We start from the raw sequence: 21,761 nt of genomic DNA on the forward strand, positions 1-21,761 counted from the left end.
AGCACCCTAGCTTGAGTCAATCGAGCTCTACTTTTGCTATTTCGCGAATCTGGGCAGATTGTCTACTTGTTAGCGATTTTGCCGAGGATGTTGTAGTTGATCCGTGCATGCTATGTTATTGTTCTTGCCATGTCTAGCTTGTATAATGTGTATTCTTGATGGGTGTATGCTTAGATTGTCATGACTTGCTCTGTAGTGAGTGCATCGAGCTCGTAAACATACCTACTTGATATCTGTTTTTGCATGCTCCAGTTTTCACTAAGTCTAAGAACTGATTATGTTTTTGCCATGTTCACATGCTTGCAATTGTATTTTCTGATCCCTTTTGGCTCAAGGTCACTAAGGGACTTTTGTTAATCTCTTTGAGTAGCTCCATGCCATGCTTTACTTTGCCATGTTCAGGTCCTGTAGCATGTAGTTTTGTTGCTCCGAAGAGAGCTACCTGATCTGAAATTCCAGACAAGTGTTAATTTCACTAAGTCTAAAATCTGTTTACCAAATGCATTTTTTGCCATGCTTGTTTGAACCTGTTAATGGATGAATTGGCCGTAGCTCAGTGTTCATCTTTTGTTAAGCATCATGAATGTATCACTGCCATGTATTTTGTTGCCATGATTGAGTGTTGTAGCATGTTTAACTTGTTGCATTTAGATGGCTACTTGTTGTATATCGCAGACCGGTGCCATATTTGAATTGCTTGCCATTTCCAAACCATGACTCCGATTCTGGCGTTCTTTATATCGTTTTCAAGCGAAATCATCTCACCTTTCCAGTGGCACACTTGGATTTCCAAGTTGAGGCCAGGTTCATTCATTCCTTGTCAAATCTTGCATATGCATCACATATCGCATCCCGCATAGCATACCATGTTTGCATCATGTTGTTTGAGCTTTGCACGTGGTTGATTGTGTTCCGTTTGATTGTTTGTCTTGTTTGGGTAGAGCTGGGAGACGAGTTCGCTAATGAGGAGCCCGTTGAGTTTGCTTTCGAGGATCCAGTCAACTCTGACAACTTCGCAGGCAAGATGATCATACCCTCGAAATCACTACTATCTTTGCTTAGCTAGATGCTCGCTCATTTGCTATGCCTATGCTTCGATGCCTACCACTTGCTTATCATGCCCCCCAAATTGCCATGTCAAACCTCTAACCCACCATGTCCTAGCAAACCGTTGATTGGCTATGTTACCGCTTTGCTCAGCCCCTCTTATAGCGTTGCTAGTTGCAGGTGAAGATTGGAGACCGTTCCTTGTTGGAACATTATTTACTTGTTGGGATATCATTATATTATCTTGTTATCTTAATGCATCTATATACTTGGTAGGGGTGGAAGGCTCGGCCTCTCGCCTAGTGTTTTGTTCCACTCTTGCCGCCCTAGTTTCCGTCATATCGGTGTTATGTTCCCGGATTTTGCGTTCCTTACGCGGTTGGGTGATAATGGGAACCCCTTGATAGTTCGCCTTGATTAAAGCTTTTCCAGCAATGCCCAACCTTGGTTTTACCATTTGCCACCTATCCTCTTTTTCCCTTGGGTTTCCGGAGCCCGAGGGTTATCTTATTTAAACCCCCTGGGCCAGTGCTCCTCTGAGTGTTGGTCCACCTCGTCAGCCGCCGGTGGCCACCAGGGGCAACTCTGGGCTGGCCTACCAGAAGTTTAGACAATCTGAGTGTGTCCTGAGAATGAGATATGTGCAGCTCCGATCGGGATTTGTCGGCACATTCGGGCGGTGTTGCTGGATTTGTTTTAACTTGTCGAAGTGTCTTGTATAACCGGGATACCGAGTCTGATCGGAATGTCTCGGGAGAAGGTTTATTCCTTCGTTGACCGTGAGAGCTTGTCATGGGCTAAGTTGGGACTCCCCTGCAGGGATTTGAACTTTCGAAAGCCGTGCCCGTGGTTATGAGCAGATGGGAATTTGTTAATGTCCGGTTGTAGATAACTTGAACCTTAACTTAATTAAAATGAATCAACTGTGTGAGTTACCGTGATGGTCTCTTCTCGGCGGTGTCCAGGAAGTGAACACGGTGTTGGAGTAATGCTTGCCGCAGGTTGTTCTCTAGTTATTCGTTCGCGCTTTGCCTTCTCTTCTCGCTCTCTTTTACGAACAGGTTAGCCACCATATATGCTAGTCGCTTACTGCAGCTCCACATATTTTACCTTGCCTTACCTATAAGCTTAAATAGTCTTGATCGCGAGGGTGCGAGATTGCTGAGTCCCTGTGGCTCACAGATTACTTCCAAACCAGATGCAGGGCCTGATGACTCCATTCCAGATGACGCGCTTGAGCTCAAGTGGGAGTTCGACGAGGACTCGCGTCGTTACTATGTGTCTTTCCCTGATGATCAGTAGGGGTGCCCAGTTGGGGCGATCGGGACCGTGTCGCATGTTGGGTTGATCTTTTATTTTGGCGCCGTAGTCAGGCCATGAGTGTTTGAATGATGTAATGCTATTTATGTACTTTGATTGATGTGGCAAGTGTAAGCCAACTATGTTCCTTCCCCTTTTATTATTTATATTACATGGGATGTTGTGAAGATTGCCTAACTTGCGACATTGCTTTCAATGCGGTCATGCCTCTAAGTCGTGCTTCGACACGTAGGAGATATAGCCGCATCGAGGGCGTTACAACTTGCCCACACAACGTTCTTGCTAGAAGCTTGTTTGTCTGTTCTCAGTTGTTCTGTGATATAAACTTTGTCTGTTTAGCCTTAGCTCTCAATACAATGTGAATAAATAGACAATACATTAGCCATGGTATCTGGTCATATGTTTGGAACCTGGTTTTATTATGTACTTTGCAGTAAAATACAACTAATATTTTACATGGGTTCACCAGAATAAGTTCTGCATATAGACCAAAGCTATTTTGTTTGGTTTTGCTGCCTCCTTAATATCTTCTGTTCTGGTACTACTAATGTAAAAACTCAACTTTTCAGCAAGCTATGGAAAATATGGTGAACCGCCACCTTTGGAAGGTGATGAGGCAACTATAACCGCAATGTCACCTCTTGCTGGAGTGGGTCAATACATGTCCACTAACAGTGCCAAAAGCACGTTCCCGCGTAATACTGGGTTGGTTGTTAAGGTAATCTCATCCAAACTGCCTCATGATCAAGATATGCAAGCTCAAAACAATGTTATATCCGCGCTCCAGACACAAGTCCATTCCCTAATAGATACCCTTTGTGAAATAAGTACAACCATTGTTCGATGTCGTCAAGATATGCATGGTTTTGAAACCAGACTATCAGACATTTGCTATGTTGTTCAGGAGCCTAGGAGAAATGAAGGCGAAGGTTATGGTGCTCCATCGAACAATACAACATGAAAATGTAACAGTGAGGTCAAATGAACTGAGCTTCTGAACTTCTGGTGGTGCATTTATCTACCAGACTGTTAACTTTTATGCCAACCTTCCTTTTGTTTTATGGTTCTAATTTGTTTTGTTGCGATACAAAATTTGTTCTTAACGTGCAGCCACCGGCTGAAGAAAACAGCAAGCCATTTTTGTATAGTGTAGGGTGTTCCCTATATTTGCACTGGTGGTGAACTTTGATGCCCACTAGATGTAATCTGCGCAATCGCCTTAATAGCCTAGCATTAGTTTCGGGCTTATTTATTTCCTAGTCTTCTTTTTCCCTGGTTTACTAGTGGTTACAACAACCATTGGCCATATAAGGACCATGGTAACCTTGACCCTGCTACAGGCCGTAGGATCTATGGGCCTCCTACAGGCTGTCGGATAAATGGGCCTCCAAAGGGACGTAGAATCGGTGGGCCTCGGGTCATCGGATAAATGGGTCCACATGGGCTGTAAACGGGCGTAATTGGTATCGGGCCAACACGGTAATGGGTCGTTAACAGGCCGGAAGACAACAAAGTCTTAATTCTATCACAGGCATAACTGGTCGTTAATGGGCCAGAATATAGGACGGGCTGGAAACGACGCAACGGGTTAACAGGCCACAAACTGGACGATTCTAGCCACAGGCTAAAGTTGTCCCATTAGGGGAACATGGCAATAACAGGGTAGAAGTAATCGAGGGCTGGAAAGGAGCCCAAGAACGTATGGGTCGTCAGTAGGCCGAAAGCTAACACGGGCTTGAAACGGCCCATGTGAATCATGGGCCATTAATGGGTACAAAGAAATTTACTGTAAATTATGGGCTAGAGTCACCGTGGGCCACTAAAGGACCTAAAGATACGAAAGGCCTCATATGGGCCCAAAGACGTTGTGGTCCATACATGGGCCGAAAGTGAAACGGGCTGGTGTTATATTCGATGGCCCACATGACGCTATTGGTCCGCTTTCGGGAAGGCATTAACGGGACGTGAGTTACCGGGCCGAAAATGGGCTATTTGGGAATAGACCATTAACAGGCTTTTCATGGGCCGGCCCGCTAACTTTTGACCAAGTGAAACGGGCTGGCATTTGTAAGCTAAATGGGCCAGTGGTGGGTTGTCGCACGTGTCGACATATCATAGGCGACTATCTGACCCAATGATGAGCTGACACGTGTTTCCTTCGGCCAATGAGAATTTTACACGTGGAAATCGCAATTGGTCCGGGCTGTTAACGGGTTATCGGATCCAAAACCAGACCTGATAGCTTAATGGCGACCCGTTACGGTGGATGCACTACTGCAGGATGCTGCTAACGCGACACTACAATCAGAGACCCTTTGAGAAACTGTGTGCGATGCCATAATTGCAAACGGTGCTGTATGAAAACCGTCTGAAATGTGTAAAACATATGCGATGTAGGACGCATCAAACACGGTTCAGATTTTAGTTGCATGTGCGATGAAGGGCATACCGTTCAGTTCAATTAACCGTTTGCACTGAGGAGGAACAAAAGAAACGGGTAGCCAGATGAAGGTGTGTGCGATACACATCATACAGTTCACTCGGATGAACTGTTTATGATTAGGCAACACAAAAGAAACGGGCGGCCAGATGAAGGTGTGTGCGATATACAGCATATGGTTCACTCGGATTAACTATTTGTGATTAGGCAAGAGAACAGAAATGGTTCAATATAACAAGATGTGTGTGATACGCGACAAACAGGTCGGTAATCATAAATATGTGCGAAGACTGATAATAACGTAGACGATTGCTTCTAATAAGACGTATGTGATATGCTCTGTCTACAAAAGATCTATTGGCCATTGTGGGACGGGCGGTCATCCGGATACGCCATAAGGATGTGAAGAGGCATTCCTATCAGCAAGAACTAGCTGTTCCACCAGTAGCTCATGTAAGAAAACTATCAAGTTAAGTGTGCTCAGGCTGGAGGTCCTTGTTTTTTATTTTTTAACACGTGTCAATTAAAGAAGGTCTACCGCATTACTTTTTGACAATGTGCAATACATGGCATACAGTTCATCCATCCGACATATTTGTGATGGAATAGGCCGTGTGTGTTGTGGGCAAACGCTTGCTAGTATTCAACCGTTTGGGATTGATGAATTCATCACCGACGGGTTCCCTAGTGTGGTCCGTGTTCATCTGATCATCATCTATGACTTGTGCTAGCTCGATGCTAAGTTTCCATTAATTGATGGTGTTTTATGAACACGCCACCGTTTCCTGCCATTTCCTCACTTGTTTCCTGCCACCCTGCTATATTGTGCATAGGGGGGGCGCGACGCACGAAGGCGACAAGCGCAACCTGTAGAACATCCACCTTTTCTAAGCATGCCAACCCACCAAAGCGCCGCCTCTTCCATCAACCTCATCATCGAGGAAAACGAGTAGGCGCCACGGCCCGTCGAGGCCGAGGCGCTCCCCGGCAAAGCGATGGACGATGTCGTGATGCGCAGCATCGCCAGGGTTGAGCAGACCTTTGGCGCATGGCGCTTGAGCGCCGCGGATCAAGATAGGCATGTCAGCGCCGATAGGCTACAGCTCACCGCACAACATGATCGATGGTGCGCCGCAGAGCAAGCTCTGCGCATCCATGCTGATAGGTTGCCGCTTACCACATGGCGAGACCGTTGGAGCGTCGCAGTGAGAGAGGCGCGGCGCGCCGCACAGCAACAGCGGATCCATCGGCGCTTGCCTACTGTCGACACGGTGTCGCAGCTGGGTACACGTCCCGTCAGTACCCCCATTCCTCGTCAGTTGTGGGCAGAGGCCCTCAGCGCCGTACTTGCACCAGAGGCTGGTCGCGCCGTACTTGCACGGGACTCCCGCCGCGCCGTTCATGTGGGTGCCGCCATTCTCCTTGTCCGCGGCCCGCTGGATGCCAACGTGCTGGTCCGTAGGCTCGATCGCCTCCTTGGCCCAGGTGTCCACCTGGGCGCACTAGAGGAACATGGTCATCGCATCCTCGAGCTGGTGATCTCCGATGAAATATCCAACTTGCAGCTCGAGATCGCGCTCCAGATGTACCGCGAGTGTTTCGACCGCTTGGACGAACGCCCGCACGAGTTCAGGCAGAGACAAGAGCTACCCTAGGCAAGGGCTGCTGGTCATGGTCTTATGGATGCGTTTTATTTTGGAAAGTCGTTTCGACGTGGATAGCTATGTATTCACAGCAATCATAGTATTGCTCTATTTATTGCTCTGTTTCAATGTGTGTATATACGCTTTCCATTCTGTATATGTGGATGATAATAGCTAGATTCAAATTAGTATACAAAAACAGATAGAAAATGTAATTCATAATATATATATATATATATATATTAATTGTTCATTAGATCATCACAGAATATATATATAATCACATATACGTGATGATACTTAACTACTAGGTACAATGCATAAAATTGAAAACGATCAATACTAAAACTAATAATACCTCCTGGGGCCAGTATTCCGGTAGCCCCTCGCCAGTAGCTCCCTGGTGCGCGGCGTCTTACCAGTGCGGAGGCAGTACTCCGACTCCTCCGCCTCGCAGCGCTTGACGTGCCGATCTGCCTCTTGCTGGTGGACGCGCGCGGCCGATCTGGCCATTTTGTTGGGCTCCCACTGGAGCTCCTCGTCGGTGGCACGCTGGAGCTTATCGGCCCACATCGACGCAGCAACGAGGCGCCCAGTGCCTATGACCTTCCTCGGGAAGTACCCATCTTCGTACACCTCCTCGGCACGACGACGCGCCCGCCCCTAAAGCTCCCCCGCCTCCTTTTTCCAGGCGGCATCACGGGCTTCACGGGTTGCCTGGCACCTGGCTTCCTCCTCCGCCATGTCCTTCTTCAACGCCACTTTCCCGGCTTTCTCAGCCGGCGGCAGCGACTTCCATAGACAAATATTGTACTGGCCCCAAAACCAATCCAAAGTTGGGGGGTCCGGCGCAACCTCGTCAGGCGATGCGTAGGGGTCCTCGTCGCTGCTAATCGAGTGAGCGTGCTCGGGGGGCGGCGACTACTCGTCGGCGTGTGCGCAGACAGGCGGCGCCATGGCAGAGATTTGAGAGAGAGAGAGGGGGGGGGCGAGTGAGGGTAGGATGTAGATGAGAATGCAGGCATGACGACATGAGCAAGGTAGTATTTATTGGTAGCCGTAATATAGATCGACGGGGATAGTACACATGTCGGTCGCCGGAATTTATGAGTACTGTAGTTTGAATTACACACGATTCCTGCAGCAAAATCTGTGTGTGAACATAATAGCCAAAATCCGTGTGTGAACATAATAGCTGACGGTTTCCAAAGCAGAACCGTGTCTGATTAATGATCATCGCCATTCACCAACCAAACCTCGAGCTGCGAGATAGAGTGCCAATCGTGTGGGGGCTTCTTGTCTTGTCAGATCTTTAGATTTTCTTTTTAACTCGCACACAAGTACATAAAAATATGATTTTTCAAACCATTTTGGTTTGGAGCTGCATGTAGATGTAGTTCAGATTTGAATTACGGTCATTAAATGGTTAGAAAATCACTTAAATGTCTTTAAAAGGTCAAATGACCCCTTAAAATTTCCAAATTTTCACATGACAGTTGTATTAGTGCATGTTAAACGTAGGAAAAAAATTGAAGGCCATAAGAGGATGCTATCTCCAGTCCGTCAACAAACATGCATTGTTCCCTCTCAGAACCACGAACCTTCTAGTAAGTTGCTCCAGTTTGTGAGGGGTGTGTGTCCAAACTTCCGTCAAATATGCCAATTTTTTATCACATCATCTTGGTGGCATGACATTAAATCAAGCAAGGTTTCATGTTTTTCTGATTATTTTTTAATTTTTTGGAATTAAAATGCCATGGCATGCACACCATGCATGTGCCCATGCCTTGACACACCAATATGTTTGAAAATTCCTTCGAATTTACTGCACATGGAATTAACTGATACACAAGTACACAAAAATATGATTTTTCAAACCGTTTTGGTTAGGCGTTGCATGTAGATTTAGTTCAAATTTGAACTATGGTCATTAAATGGTTAGAAAATCACTTAAATGTCTTTAGAAGGTTAAATGACCCCTGAAATTTACCAAATTTTCACATGACAGTTGCATGTTAAACATAGGAAAAAAATTTGAAGGCCGTAAGAGGAAGCTATCTCCCGTTCGTCATCAAACATGCATTGTTCCCTCTCGGAACCGCAAACCTTCTAGCGAGTTGCTCCGGTTTGTGAGGGGCATGTGTCCAAACGTTCATCAAACATGCCAGCTTCTTTACCACATCATCTTGGTGGTATGACATTACATCAACCAAGGTTTCATGTGTTTTTGATCATTTTTCTATTTTTTGAATTAAAATGCCATGTCACTCCATGCATACGTATGCATGTGTCCATGTCGTGAGACCAATATGTTTGAAAATTTCTTCTAATTAACTGCACATGGAATTAACTTGCACACAAGTACACATATATGATTTTTCAAACCGTTTTGGTTAGGTGTTGCATGTAGATGTAATTAAAATTTGAATTACGATCATTAAATGGTAAGAAAATCACTTAAATGTCTTTGAAAGGTCAAATGACCCCTAGAATTTTCCAAAATTTCACATTACAGTTGTAGTAGTTCACGTTAGACATAGAAAAAATTTCAAGGCCATAAGAGGAAACTATCTCCCGTTCATCATCAAATATGCATTTTTCCCACTCGGAACCACGAACCTTCTAGCGAGTTGCTCCGGTTTGTGAGGTGTGTCTGTCCAAACTTCCGTCAAACATACCAATTTCTTTACGACATCATCTTGGTGGAATGACATTAAATCAAGCAAGGTTTCATGTTTTTCTGATCATTTTTTAATTTGGTGGAATTAAAATGACATGGCATGGACTCCATGCATGTTCCCATGCCTTGACACTAATATATTTGAAAATTCCTTCTAATTTAGAGCACATGGAATTAACTCGCACACAAGTACACAAAATATTATTTTTCAAACCATTATGGTTAGGCATTGCATGTAGATGTAGTTCAAATTTGAATTATGGTAATTAAATGGTTAGAAAATCAATTAAATGTCTTTAAAAGGTCAAATGATCCCTAAAATTTACCAAAATTTCACATGATAGTTGTATTAGTGCACGTTAAACGTATGAAAAAAATTTGAAGGCCGTAAGAGGACTATCTCCCATTCGTCATCAAACATGCATTGTTCCCTCTCGGAACCACGAACCTTCTAGCGAGTTGCTCCGGTTTGTGAGGGGTGTGTGTCCAAACGTTCGTCAAACATGCCAATTTATTTACCACATCATCTTGGTGGCATGACATTACATCAACATTGGTTTCATGTGTTTCTGATCATTTTTCTATTTTTTGAATTAAGATGCCATGTCACTCCATGCATACGTATGCATGTGTCTATGTCGTGAGACCAATATGTTTGAAAAATCCTTCTAATTTACTGCACATTGAATTAACTCGCACACAAGTACACAGATATGATTTTTCAAACCGTTTTGGTTAGGCGTTGCATGCAGATGTAGTTCAAATTTGAATTACGGTCATTACATGGTTATAAAATCACTTAAATGTCTTTAAAAGGTCAAATGACCCCTAGAATTTTCCAAAATTTCACGTTACAGTTGTAGTAGTGCACGTTAGACGTAGAAAACATTTGAAGGCCGTAAGAGGAAGCTATCTCCCGTTCATCATCGAACATGCATTGTTCCCTCTAGGAACCATGAACCTTTTAGCGAGTTGCTCCCGTTTGTGAGGGGTGTGTGTCCAAACTTTCATCAAACATGCCAATTTCTTTACCACATCATCTTCGTGGCATGACATTACGTCGACCAAGGTTTCATGTGTTTCTGTTTTTTTTTTGAAATAAAATGCCATGCCACTCCATGCATACGTATTCGTGCATATGTGTCCATGTCGTGATACAAATCTGTTTGAAAATTCCTTCTAGTTTACTGCACATGGAATTAACTAGCACACAAGTACACAAATATGATTTTTTTTCAAACCGTTTTGGTTACGCGTTGCATGTAGATGTAGTTCAAATTTGAATTACGGTCATTAAATGGCTAGAAAATCACTTAAATGTCTTTAAAAGGTCAACTGGCCCCTAGAATTTTCAAAAATTTCACATTACAGTTCTAGTACTACACGTTAGACGTAGAAAAAAATTTGAAGGCCGTAAGAGGAAGCTATCTCCCGTTCTTCATCAAACATGCATTGTTCCCTCTCAGAACCACGAGCCTTCTAGTGAGTTGCTCCGGTTTGTGAGGGGTGTGTGTGTGTCCAAACTTTGGTCAAACATGCCAATTTTTTTACCACATCATCTTGGTGGCATGACATTACATCAACCAAGGTTTCATGTGTTTCTGATTTTTTTTAATTTTTTGGAATTGAAATGCCATGTCACTCGATGCTTAATAGTGTCATAGCCGTTAGGCCAAAATGTTTGAAAATTCCTTCCAATTTATGGCACATGGAATTAAATTGCACACAAGTACACGAAATATGAGTTTTCAAACCGTTATGGTTAGCTGTTGCATGTACATGTAGTTAAAATTTCAATTACGGCCATTAAATGGCTAGAAAATCACGTAAATGTCTTAAAAGGTCAAATGACCCCTGAAATTTTCCAAAATTTGACATGACAGTTGTATTAGTACTACAAAATTTCTCATTCATTTAAAACACCATCCATTGGCACTTTATTCCAAATTCGTCTTTCACAGCTAATAAAAATATCTACAACATCACACACACTTGTTTTCTAGGAACCGTTTGCGATGAAAATATATGGGTCTATTTAAGTCTCCCTCCTTAAGCTTCGCTGGCTCGTCTGCTCTAGTGCCGGCAACCCCCATTCCCGCACCCCCTTGTTGCAAAGATGACGTCGTAGAAACGCTTCGTGAAGGCCCGTACGATGGCCGCGTCCGCCCCCCCCCCCCGAGCGGCCTCCTACGCTGAGAGTGCCGCCGAATCCGCATTGAGTGCGGCCACTTCAGCCGAGAGGGCGTCTGCGGCAGCCGACAGGACAGCTGCAGCTACTGCTGCGACGGCGGCTGCAAACGCCGAGAGCGCTCGAGCTGTCGTCCGTGCCGCTGATGTCGCCCTGGCCCGGGTCGAGGCCATCCACGCCAAGATCGAGGATGCACATTCCAAGATATTCCAAGCCACCTCGGACTCCATCATGCAACCCATGTTTGAAAAGGCAGCGGTGGCCATGGAGCACCTGCTTCCTGATGTGGTCACCGAGCGGGAGCTGGAGATGCAGGAGGTGGTGGAGATCGAGGAGCGAAGGGAGGAGGAGTTGCGCGTGGCCGAGGTCAAGATAGAGAAGAGTCTGTCCGTTGAGGAATCGGTGGAGGAGTACCAACGCGAGCTCTGGCGCAGCCACTACTACGAGTACTACAACCTTGAGGGCGGCACCGAGGATGAGGACGCGTTTGACTTCAGCGGGGGGGACGCGGTGTCCACCAACGGCGGCATGTCACCAGGACAAGTCATCAACGTCTCATCTCACACCGGTGATGCATAGGCCGGCGCGGAGGCGAATTTTTAATTATGCGTACTTAGGCTTTGTTTTTAAATGCTTGTCTTTTGTTAGAGCAATGTTTAGGTCAATTGGCTCTATGTAATTACTAAAATTGCTCGATTCAGTAAGTGTGGTATATCTGCTGTACGCTCTTTTGTGTGCCCACATTAGCAAGCGATGTTAAATTATGCAATGACGTACCCGAGGAAATTTCCACCAAAATTTGAATTATCAAACTCATCCCATGCGCGTAAAGCAGAAGAATTGTTTGTGATGCACACAATCGTTCAAAGTGAATGGTCCGGTTGCACCGCGCACAAAGTTTCTCTCCACATTTCCAAAATTTTGGCCTACCGCCAAAATATCTACGCCCCCCCTTCCCCCCTTCCCCACCCCCTTTTCTCCCTGACCACAAGTCACATTTCCCCTGTTTCCTCCTTCCTTCCTTCCTTGCTAAGCTATAGCCGCTTCCTCGCTCTCGCCGGCTCGCATCCTACCGTCGGAATCGCCATGGTCTTCTTCAAAGACATCTCCAGCGGTTCCTCCTCCGGTGACTACTCCTTCACCACCCGGGTATGCTTCTCTTCTCTCTCTCGGGCTATGACTTGGAATGAAGGATTTTTACCCGGAGGTCGATTTGAGTCATTTCTTCCTCTTGTAGCTCCCTAAGACCATCAGCGGCAATGAATGGAGCGGGGTGGCTGAAGATCTATCTGCTCATTGTTACCATCAATCTCCATGCGTGAAGCTACTTGCGTTTGATTCTGTGGACACTGGGAGGAAGTTTCTGGCATGTGCAGAAAAGGTTAGACCCTCTTCCGTTGTTACAAATCATTTGTTAGATGTGATCCAGACACTGTCACGGTCTCAACCCATTCATACCACACCTTCAACCAAACGCATCCTAAGATAGTGTCACAGTTTGTACCTAGTATCTTAAATTGTTGCCATCTCATCAGCGGTGCCATTAGAAAATTATTTGGCACCGCTTCAGCAGTTTATGCAGCCAACTTTGGTCCACACATCTGAGCAGCCAAGCAGTAAAATACTAAATCTTTATGGCACGAAGGAACTGGGCATCGGAGCAACTACGTGCTCCGAAGTCTGGGTCCCTGATTTTTTTTCCGCTGCATCGGTTCGCTAGTTCAGGGCACCGGTGTGAGATGTAGCAACAATTGTCTTTATACCAGTTTTGGCATACATAGTGGACGGCCTTGGTGCTATTAGTTCTATGTTACTAAATTTGTGCATGTACACACCTATTAGTATCAATATGCTGTCATCCAAACACTATCGCTATGATGTTGCAGTTATATTTACCTTCCGCATAAAATGTTCAATTTCTTATTTACTGTACATGAGTAAGAACTTGTAGCATCGCTGTAGTTAATTATAGCTTATGATGTTCCAGAATTTGGTTGTTGTCTTAGTACCAATTATTTCATTTGCACATTGATCTTTTTGAGAAGATATGTCATAATTAACATGTTTCTTCAGTTTTTCTAAATAAGCATTGGTGATTTTCTATGTTGCTATAAACCCATTTTCCCTACAATTGTTACTGATATAGTTTTAAATATTATAGGATGACCAGAAGTGTTCTTACTTGGAGTTGGTTGATCAAGAGTGGCCAGAGTCTTTGAAGATGTGCCTAACGAAGCTATGGAGCATGTATGAGGAAGTGAACACTGAAGCATATTTCAAGATGCGGGATAAAAAGTTGAAGGCGTAGAATGAGCTCAGATTTTTTAAATCAGACTTTGCTAAGATGGTGTTGATGAAAGAGGAGGCACTTTCCTAGTTGGCCCATGCAAAATGGGTTCTTACTGAACTGAAAGCAGAGGTGGATAAGACGAGCCTGGATGATCTCGATTAGGGAAATGAATATATTGTTCTTATGAAGTTGAACTAGCTATATGTTGTACTGTGATGTTTTCATGTAGCTACCATACTGTGATGTTATAATATATTTATGTGCCTGATATGAAATTGGCAAACAGCTGTTTGATATGAAATGTGAATTTGCGTAATACTGGAATTATTAATTGTAAACTAATAAACCTGCTAAATGTGTGATCAACCTTTGCAAACGGTTCTAGCAGTAAAAGCGCTTGCGATGGATAGCCCAATGCCACACAGTTTTCTTCATCAAATCGTGTGTGATATAGTTGATAAAAGCAAACAGTTAACCAAGGAAGACCGTGTGTGATAGTTACACCTTTCACACACGAGCCTACACATAAAACTGTGTGGGATTTACGTCCGAACGGAAACGTTTTCCCTGGATTGACAGTGTGGGATGTACATAAGAACAGAAATGTATTCCTTGGATTGACCATCTGTGATATACATACGAACGGAAATGATTTTCTGGGATTCACCGTGTGGGGTGCACATACCTACGGAAATGATTTATGGGATTTACTGTGTGGGATGTACATACCTACGGAAATGATTTCAGGGATTCACTATGTCGGATGTACATACCTACAAAAATGATTGGGTTTCGATGCCTCGCTCGATCGCACACGGCCCCAACCTGGGTCCCAGGAGGGCCTATCCCCGACGATTTCTGGGTCGTGTGGGAAGGACACCCTATAATGGATCATTTTTTTAGAGGTATGAAGTTGATGAATTTAGTGAGCACTACCTTCTGTCCCTACCTTTTGTTTTCTGTTTTTCATTAGTTAAATAAAATAAAATGCCATGTTTTGTCTGTTTTCTGAATTTCCCGTGCAATAAAAAATGACCCAAAAATAAAAGTTCTCAGAATGCTCTGAAAATTTAATACAATTTTTTTCTGAATATTTGAGTATTTTTGGTGCAAATAACATCAGAGGGAGGTGGACCAGGTGGGAACAACCCGCCTAGGCGCGCCAGGACCCCCAGGCGCGCCCTGGTAGGTTGTGGTCCCCACGTGGGCTGCCTCACTCATCTCTTTATCCCACATCACGACCTACCTCCAGAAAAAAATCACCACTGCTCTCTCTCTCTCTCTCTCGTGTTCATGCTTTCGAACCCGCGGATTTCGATCTCTTTGCTCGACACTCCGTTTCCAAAACTGTTTCAGGGGATTGTTGCTTGGTATGTGACTCCTTCGTTGGTCCAATTAGTTTTTGCTTTAGTGGTTTATACTTTGAATAATTAGTTGCTCTTGGTGCTGCTGTAGATGAGCTTGCATGTTGAATTCTTAGAGTTCTAAGTAGTTTGAATGCTTGCTATGGCCTCTATGCATCCCTATGAGTAGTTGCTTTCAATCTTGTGAAGTTTTGTTAAAAAAATTTGTGGCCAAATTTTTTCAGAAAATTGTACGTGAATGTGATGAACCTCTTTGGAAGGAGTTCTTCGAGGAGGAGATCCTCGGAGGCATCTTCTAGTAGGAGCTCCGCTCGTCGGTCTTATGTTGAACAAAGTGAAAGTTTCGTACGAGATGCCGCCACCAAAACATGCTTATGGTCATGCAACAATTATATGGTGTGTGTGGGCATTAAGGAATAATTTGAGCAATAAGTTCACAATGCCGAGCTCAGTCCCTACATTTCAGATAAGTGCAACCAACACCTCACTCTCACTGAATCATTTACCAAAGGATTTAAATTCCATCCCCGTGAGTCTAGGGTGTCATTTAAACTGTATGAAAATCCATTTACCATATCTCTAGAGAGATTTACCTACTGCTGCAAAATCCCATTCTGGGGTTCCCTTGACGAACCACCAAGATCTGAGTTTGAGATATTCTTGACTAGTCTTTGCTATGGTGAGACTAGGGGAGTGACGCAGGGTAGAATAAAGAGCGTTCATTTTCCCTCAATCCAGTACTTTGCATTATTTAATGGAAAATGTATTGTAGCTAAACAAGATTGTAGTACACTTTGTGCTCCAGACTTGAGCCTCATACACACCGCTCTCACCGGTGACAAAAGTTATAATCTTGGAGCGATTGTTGCACGCATGTTGCAACACAACGCTGGTAGTGGATATTTTTATGGTGGAATCTATGCCACACGCTTAGCAAGAGAGCTGGGTGTTTCACCTTTTCCTTATGACCCAATTTTACCCACACAGTACTTAGAATTTGATGCTATGAAACATCATAAGATCCCTAGTGGTGAACCCCATAATTTCACTTATAACCTGTTGTTTAATAAAAGTTTCGTTGTGGACACATATTTGCCTGCACCTGCTCTCTTTGATGTTCACAGTAGGGGAAGATATTATGTTCTTGAGAGCGAGGACTGAGCTCATAATGCCGTAGTTGTGGCTGCACGGCGGGCTGAGGCATCCGCACCGAGAGCCTCCGTGAGCTATCACTCTAACCATTATGCAGGCTACTGATTTATTACCAAGTTAGGCCAAAATCCTAAGCTTGGAGGAGTATGTATTTCCACCGAAATTACATTCATGTTCACACATTTCATTTCAGTTATCGGTGTCCACATTCTTTCATTGTATTATCCATGCTAAATTTGTTTTCTCGCTTTCTTCTTGTGTGTTTGAAAAACTTTGAGAAAATTCAAAAAATAAATATTTCCTGCTTCTTTTTGATTTTTCTTCCTAGTGTAAATTGTTGTAGTTCTAAAAAGAAAAACCCAAAAATATTTCCTTATTCTTCTTTTATTTGTTGTGAGCTTTCCCGTGTAAATAGTTTTTCTCATTTTTGTTTTCCCTTTTTATTTGCTTGCTTAAGAAAAACCAAAAACTCTAAAAATATTTTAGTGTGTTTCTCTGAATTTCTTTTCTTTTTATGGAGTTGTACCGAGGATAAGACCACGACGAAAATGTTGAGTGGCTCTCATATGCATTATTGTTGATCTAACAAAAAGCCCATATTGCCTTGTCTTCTCCTTTTGAATAAAATGTTCGCAGATTCCAGCTTAGTTCACAGCACTCTTGCACTATTATTATTTTAATATCGTTCGGTCGTGCAAGTGAAAGGCAATAATGACGATATTTGATGAACTGGTTGTGGCAAAGAGAAAAGGGTATGAACTCGACTGGTTTTGTTTTTATAAATATGTTCAACCTAGTATCCATGATTCAGCCTATTATGATCAAACATGTTTGCAATGACAATTAGAGATTATAGTTTCTCATGCCATGCATAAGTAGCTAGGAGTGGATAATGATTTATCTTGGATTTCAACATTGCATTAAAATGATTGTGATGTAGTATGATGATATGGTATCCTCCTCTGAATGTTCGAGTGGCTTGACTTGGCACATGTTCATGCATGTAGTTGAATCAAAACTAACATATCCTCTATGATATTTATGTTCACAGTGTTCATATACTACTCATGCTAGTGTACAATGTTACTTATGCATAATGCATGTTCATGACCATTTTCGCTCTCTAGCTGGCCGCTTCTCAACCTATTTGCTAGCCCTCTCCTATACTAAGTGGGAATTCTACTTGTGCATCAAAAACCTTAGACCCAAGTCATTCCAGACGAGTCCACCATATCTACCTATATGTGGTATTACCCTGCCATCCTAAGTAAATTTGCATGTGCCACCTATAAAAACTTCAAATAAATATCCTTTTTGTGTGCCTGGATTGTTCATAGAGCGATAGGAGGTAGTCAATATCTTCCATGCTAGGCGGGTTATTCTCATGATGAGTATTATTCACTCATCCTGGCACGAGAGGGGCGGTAATAGGGATTCCCAGTCCCGAACTCAAATTGGAAATAATTAAATAAAACTCCCCGAGGACTGTTGTTGGTATGGATGGTATCTGTTGTTTCGGACAAGCCGTGGAGTGTGATTGTTGGTGGAGGGGGAGCAAACCTTTACTTTTATTGCTTGGGAACCGCCACTAATGTGTTTAGCATGGAAGATACCGATAACTAATGGTCGCGAAATAAACAATAATGGTGCATTTCTCAAAATTTCATTTACCTCTGTTTAAAAAAACTTGAGCTCTGGCACCGCTGCAAATCATTGCTTCCCTCTACGAACGGACTATCTATTTACTTTTATGTTGTGTCATCACCTTCTCAAATAAGCACCAAAACCTGAGAGCACTATTTTCATCCTCATGCATTGTGTCTAGCTAATGTTGGGTGCATCATGACTGGATCTATTCTACCATGAATTATAATGTTTAGTCACTGCTTGAACTTTGGAGGTGCTCTGCATTTATATTTTGCGGTCTCGGAAAGGGCTAGGGAGATACCACTATTGTCATATTATATTCTGGTTGTTTTGACAACGTGTTGTTGTTTGAGATATCTTATTATTGCTGGCTAGCTGATTATTTCATTGATATGAGTTAACATAATTAAGAGTTATTGTCGACATGGTTAGTTATAATCTTGGCTGAAAACTTGGGTGCTTTTTAAGCTTATTTATGCAAATAAGAGCAAAAGAGTTCGTAAAAGTTTTTCTTTTTCACTTTTAGTTTGTCAGCTGAATTGCTTTAGGACAAGCAAAGGCTTAAGCTTGGGGGATTTGATACGTCTCCGCCATATCTACATTTCCTAATGCTCTTCCTCTTGTTTTGGACTCTAATTTGCATCATTTGAATGAAACTAACCCGGACTGACGTTGTTTTCAGTAGAACTACCATGGTGTTGTTTTTGTGCACAAATAAAAGTTCTTTGATTGGAACGAAACTTTGCGAGGAATTTTTATACAAATAAAGATAATTTCTGGAGCTAAGAACCACCGGAGGGGGCACCTAGGTGGGCACAACCCACCAGGGCACGCCCCCCCTCCAGGCGCGCCTTGGTGGGTTGTCCCCACCTGGTGGCTCGACAGACCCTGAAACCAATGCTATAAAATCACATATTTCTAGAAAAAAAATTAGGGAGGAAGAATTATCTCGTTTCGCGATACGGAGCCGCCGCCATCTCCCGCTCTTGATCGGGAGGCCAGATTTGGAGTCTGTTTGGGGCTCCAAAGAGGGGAATCTTCAGTCTTCATCATCACCAACCCTCCTCCATCACCAATTCCATGATGCTCTCCACCGGGAGTGAGTAATTCCTTCGTAGGCTCACTGGTCGGTGAGGAGTTGGAAGAGATTCATCATGTAATCAAGTTACTTTTGTTAGGGCTTGATACCTAGTATCCACTATGTTCTGAGATTGATGTTGCTATGACTTTGCCATGCTTAATGATTGTCACTTTGGGCCCAGGTGCCATGATTTCAGATCTAAACAGTTTATGTTGTCACCATTATATCTATATTCTAGATATGATCTTGCAAGTTATAGTCACATACTACGTGTTATGACCTGGCAACCCCGGAGTGACAATAGTCAGTACACTTCCCGGTGATGACCGTAGTTTGAGGAGTTAATGTATTCACCATGTGTTAATGCTTTTTTCCGGTTCTCTATTAAAAGGAGACCTTAATATCCCTTAGTTTCCAAGAGGACCCCCGTGCCATGGGAGGGTAGGACAGAACATATCATTCAAGTTCTTTCCATAAGCATGTATGCTATTTACAGAATACATGCCTACATTATATTTATGAACCAGAGCTAGTGCCATATCGCCCTAGGTTGTAACTGTCACATCATGAATATCATCCAACAAATCTCCGATCCAATGCCTACGATTTTCCTACATATTGATCTTGCTAAGTTACTATTGCTGCTGTTACTATTGTCACTGCTACAAAACTATCACTATCATTGTTACCGTTACTATTGCTGCTACCTCTACTATCAAAGCTATCATATTACTGTGCTACTAATCACTATGCTGCAGATAATTAATCTCCAAGTGTGATTAAATTGATAACTCAGTTGCTAATAATTGCAAATATTCTTTGGCTCCCCTTGTGTTGAATCTATAAATTTGGGTTGAATACTCTACCCTCAAAAACTGTTGCAATCCCCTATACTTGTGGGTTATCAAAGAACAATTGTAATATTACTCAATCTTGTTTGGAGATCAAGACTATTTTAATTATCCATTTCATCTTATTGTGGATCTTCATGGTATTATCGATATGGTTTTCATTGGATTAATCTCTCTAGTAATTTATTCCCCTCTTATGATGCGTGAGTAATTCCCCCTATGTCGGGGGAAACCACGGCCACCTATGGGGCCATCAGCCCCTTGTGGTTCGGAAGGGGGGATGAAAGCATTGCACAAAGAGCAGAGGGCGTAGCGCAGCACGGCAGAGATCACACAGGCTGTTTTTACCCAGGTTTGGGATGCCGCGAGGCATAAAACCCTACTCCTACTTTGGTGGATTGATGAGGGACTGTGGTGGAGACCTAGCGCTCTAGCCCGACAAGGTTGCCACGGGGTGAGAGCAGCTATGCGCGTATGAGTGTACAAGGGTCCGAATCCTTTCTAAGGTTGCCACGACCCTCCTTTTATAGATCAAGGGGTCACCACAATGGCAAATCGGTCATTATATACTGATTAGATAGCAAACTGTGCTATCATACCTAACTCTGCAGACAGGGTAGAGTGCATTAAGTGCGTCGCTTAGTGTCACATCACGGCATGCCCGGCAAGCCTTGTCGTGCTGTTCAGCCACCTTCTTGTTTGTCTGCTTGACACATCTCTGGACGAGTGTCATTTGGAGGTGATTTCCTTAGGAAGTGGCTGCCATGTGCCAAATAACAACCACCTAGTCACTTAGGGGCTCGACATCGCATCGATAGATGACTTGCATCACTGCGAGGTGGAGCGGTGGAGCCTTGGCGGGGTAGTCCGCCCTTGGCGTTCCCGACAAGCTTGCCGAGGCAGTCTTGAGGATTATCTCTGGAACAACCTCGACCTCGCCGGGCTTGCCTGCCCGGCAAGGGAGCTTTTCTCCTTAGTGGTATTTTGCTTCCTTTGGCTTGACTTGGTCTTCTTGATCCGCTCTCTAATTTCTCAAAGAGCTATCTCTTCAACTTGGTCTCATCTTGGATGTTGCAACCTTGCTCTTGTGCTTGTGTACAGTTCGGGCAACACACCTGGGGTTTGTCGCACCGACAGAAGCCCCCGGGCCTGGCCTGAACGCGCTACCAAGCATTGTCGGGGTCGGCCCTATTAAGTACACAGGCGAGGAGGCTGCGGTAGTTCGTCCTTTGAAGTCTTCTTTGCTTCTTCATTAATCTGAGCTTGCATCAGTTTCCATTTCCCCGTGCAAGTCATGCAGGATGTTTTGGAGGGTATTCGAGCCACAACCCGTGGGTTGCCCATGTCCCACGATCATAGGGCGATGACTACCATTCCACTAGCTTCCCCGCCTCCGACGTTTCTGCCGCGTGTGCTGCATGCATGATGCAGGGTTGGTGGCGGATGCGGAGGGTGCATAAATGAGCGCCATGGCAGAAAACTAAGCACCATGGGTTGGTGCAGGGGGTCAGCCTTGATTCATCGAGCCTTTGATGGTGAGGGGTGTCGGTGTCAAAACCGGCGGATCTCGGGTAGGGGGTCCCGAACTGTGCGTCTAGGATCGATGGTAACAGGAGACAGGGGATAAGATGTTTACCTAGGTTCGGGCCCTCTCTATGGAGGTAATACCCTACGCCCTGCTTGATTGATATTGATGAATATGAGTGTTACAAGACTTGATCTACCACGATATTGTGATGGCTAAACCCTAGAAGCCTAGCCTATATGACTATGGTAATGAGTATATGCTTTCCGGACTAACCCCTCTGGTTTATATAGACACCGGGGGGATCTAGGGTTTACATATAGTCGGTTAAGTAAGAAGGAATCTTCATAATCGGTTGCCAAGCTTGCCTTCCACGCTAAGGATAGTCCAATTTGGACACAGGTACAGTCTTTGGTCTTCATGTCTTCACAGCCCATCAGTCCGGCCCATGGATAACAGGTCGGATGCCCAAGGACCCCTTAGTCCAGGACTCCCTCGGTAGCCCCTGAACCTGGCTTCAATGACGAGGAGTC

This window comes from Triticum urartu, chromosome 4, assembly GCF_003073215.2.
Source record: "Triticum urartu cultivar G1812 chromosome 4, Tu2.1, whole genome shotgun sequence".
Classification (NCBI taxonomy): domain Eukaryota; kingdom Viridiplantae; phylum Streptophyta; class Magnoliopsida; order Poales; family Poaceae; genus Triticum; species Triticum urartu.